General features: G+C 43.0%; 1 pseudogene; it reads left to right on the forward strand.

Annotated features, from left to right (window-relative positions):
* The window catches only part of LOC112827304 (immunity-related GTPase family M protein 1-like), a 14,233-nt pseudogene extending 11,398 nt beyond the window's left edge, over positions 1 to 2,835 (forward strand).
* Positions 2,836 to 3,429: the final 594 nt, after the last annotated feature.

The following is a 3,429-nucleotide window of genomic DNA, read 5'->3' on the forward strand; positions in this document are numbered from 1 at the left end:
TTCTTCTTCTTCTTCTTCTTCTTCTTCTTCTTCTTCTTCTTCTTCTTTAGATGTTATTTCTTTATTTGAGAGAGAGAGAGAACACAGGGGAAGAGGGAGCAGCAGACCCCCTGCAGAGCAGAGACCCCCCCCGACAGGATCCCAGGACCCCGAGACCATAACCCAAACCAAAGGCAGACGCTTCACCAACGGAACCACCCAGGCACCCCTGTACATTCTTCTTTACAGGACTTATGGCTGAAGGCACAACAGCTACCCAGGGCACCCTCTTCTCATGACAGATGGTGAGAGTATAAGAGGCCAAGGCAAACCATGCAAAAAATGCAAGTACATTTAAAGGCCCTGCTCAGACATCCATGTCAAGTCTGCTCACATGCCATCGGCCAAAGAATGTCCTTGGGCTGAGTGCAATATCTGAGGAGAAGGGACATGTACTATGCCAGGCAGAGTGGGAGGCACTGCACAATAGCCAAGGGCAAGCATACCTAATCCTGTTACTTAAAAGGAATGAAGAATTGGAAATCTACCACAATATGGAAAATTTTAAACATAACCAAAAGGAGACAGAATATCATAATAATCCTTATCACGCAGAAACAACAGTCATCTCACTACTAATCTTATTCACTCCCCCTCACTCCTTCAGTATTTTGAAGCAAATCCTGGATGAGTGTCTTTTAAGGGAAGAAAGTAAATCTATTTTTTTGCAGGGTGTGGGACATTATTTAGATCTCAAAGAATTTACAAAACAATGAAAGGGATTAACTAGTAAGTTAACTTGATATGAAGTAAAGCATAAGAACATATTCAACAACATTGAGAGTTAATTCCAAGATGCTGTCACAGGCACTTTACACTGAATATTGATGTATTTTATACTTAACTGCCTGGTCTAGCTAAAATAATGAATACCACCAAACTCTAAAAGTAAATGCCTACTCTTTAACTAGTTCATGAATCCTAGCAACAGATGAGGAGGAAGAAGAAAAGAAAATTTGAAATAACAGCATTTTAAGACGCAAACCAGTTACTTTATCTGTGCATGAGGATTGTATCACTTTGGCCAAAGCCTGGCTTCCTTGAGCTACTTTATTTCATCTATTGGAACGTTTCATAATATGAGGCTATTACAAAAATAAACTTCAAGTGAGTTAAAAATGTCAAAGAAGCACAAAACTTCAATGAGTACAAAAATAAAATTTCAGAGTGTGTTTAATAAAAAGAAACATCACATCAATTTATCAAACTATCACTTTTAACCCATATTTAAAATAACATCTTGGGGCGCCTGGGTGGCTCAGTTGGTTAAGCATCCAACTCTTGATTTTGGCTCAGGTCATGATCTCAGGGTGGTGAGATTGAGCGCCATGGCAGGCTCCACACTGGGCATGTAGCCTGCTTAAAATTCTCTATACCTGGGCGCCTGGGTGGCTCAGTTGGTTAAGCAACTGCCTTCAGCTCAGGTCATGATCCTGGAGTCCCGGGATCGAGTCCCACATTGGGCTCCCTGCTCAGTGGGGAGTCTGCTTCTCCCTCTGACCCTCCCCCCTCTCATGTGCTCTCTCTCTCAAATAAATAAATAAAATCTTTTTTAAAAAAAGTTTCTCTATACCTTTCCCTCTGCCCCTTCCCCTACCCTCAAATAAATAAATAAATAAATAAATAAATAAATAAATAAATAAACAAATAAAATAATATCTCAATTTCTGAAGCGGCCAATGGAAATATATTTTTAAAGTCCTATGGGGTTACTCCACTGGTCAGCAGTGTGTTGTAGCCAGCCGTGTCATCCCGTGCCCCGTTATCTACATCCTTCACCTCTGCTGTGTGATACCATTTGGGCCAGAGCATTTTATATGAGGTGGGTCCCTTGAACATTGAAAAGGCCTTAGGAGAAGGGAAGTACCTGGAGGTGATGGTCTCTGTGATCAGAGGGAATCTGGAGACAGCGTCCAGTGCCCGAGTGAGCATTGCTGTGACTGGGGAACCTGGCAATGGCATGTCCTCCTTCATCAATGCACTGTGGGGAATTAGACATGAGGAGGAGGCCTCGGCTTCCTCTGGGGTGGTGAGGACCACCCAGATTCACACTTGCTATTCCTTCTCCCACTTTCCCAATGTGTGGGACAACCTGCCCCCAGCACAAGGGCTGTTGCCCAAACCCTAGAGAACTATTTGGAGGAAATGCCATTTAGCCAGTATGCCTCTTCATCATCATTGCAGACACACATTCAGCATGAATCTCATGAAGCTTGCCAAAACCATCCAGGGCCTGGGAAAGAGGTTCTACATTGTCTGGACCAAGGTGGACAAGGGCCACAGCACAAGTGCCCTCTGGGCAGAACAAGTCCTGCAGAATATCCAGAGAATATCCCAGAAACTCTCCAGAAGAAGTGGGTGTATGAACACATCATATTCCTGGTCTCTAGCTTTGACCCCTTATTGCATAACTTCCCAGAGCTTAAGGACACCTTGCACAGCGACGTCTCTGATATCAGGTGCCATGTCCCCTAGAAAACCTGTCCCACACCTGTGAGATGATCATTAAAGACAAGGCTACCTCCCTGCAGAAGAGAATAGTTTTAGTGTTTTCAGGACACCCTTGGTGTCCAGGGTGAAGATGATGTGAAGCCGTGTCTGAACGCTACTTCTCGCTCTTTGTTATGGATGATGATTCTCTCTAACAGGTGGCCCAGATTATGGGGGATGCCCATGGAGGAGTACAGGGCTGTCATGAAGTACTTGGATCTGTATGCTCTCCCTAAAGTGAATGGGAGAATGACTTGTTCAGTCATGAAGCATTTCTTAGCCTTCCTAGCTACATCAAATCCTTGAGTGACTATGTCATTCTCTGTTTTAAGGGAATGTAGCAAAGATGCTTCTTTGAGTTAGATACCAGGGAAAAGAAGATGATCCCACCAATGAAAACTGGCTTGGGAATTGGTCCAATAATAGGTCCAATAGGCTCATTCTCCAGTGGAAGTCAGGCTGCCTGGGGTCCTCTTCCCAGTAGGATACCTTGTTTCTCCACTAGAAATGAAGAGATTTAACCAAATACTTTCTTCTATTTCTAAAAGGGTTAGTTCCTTAAAAGGAATTTTAAAGAAAATCCCCTATCTTCCTAGCCCCAGTCATAATGCACTGTTCCTTCAAAGAATAAATATTTGTTAAAATCATTAAATAAGCTTTCTGGGTTCAGGAAAAAAAAAGTCATGTGCATGATGACTATTAGTTTGCTAGAGCTGCCATAACAAAGTACCTCAGGTTGGGTGACTTCAATGACAGAAATGTATTTCCTCACAATTCTGGAGGCTAGAAGTCCAAGATTAAGGTGTCAGCAGGTTTGGTTTATCTTGAGACCTCTCTGTTTGACTTGTAGATTGCTACCTCCTCACTACATCTTCACATGGCCTTTTCAATGTGCACCCA

This window comes from Callorhinus ursinus, unplaced genomic scaffold, assembly GCF_003265705.2.
Source record: "Callorhinus ursinus isolate GAN/ISIS: 27379988/994484 unplaced genomic scaffold, GSC_fseal_2.0 scaffold29, whole genome shotgun sequence".
NCBI classification, from domain to species: domain Eukaryota; kingdom Metazoa; phylum Chordata; class Mammalia; order Carnivora; family Otariidae; genus Callorhinus; species Callorhinus ursinus.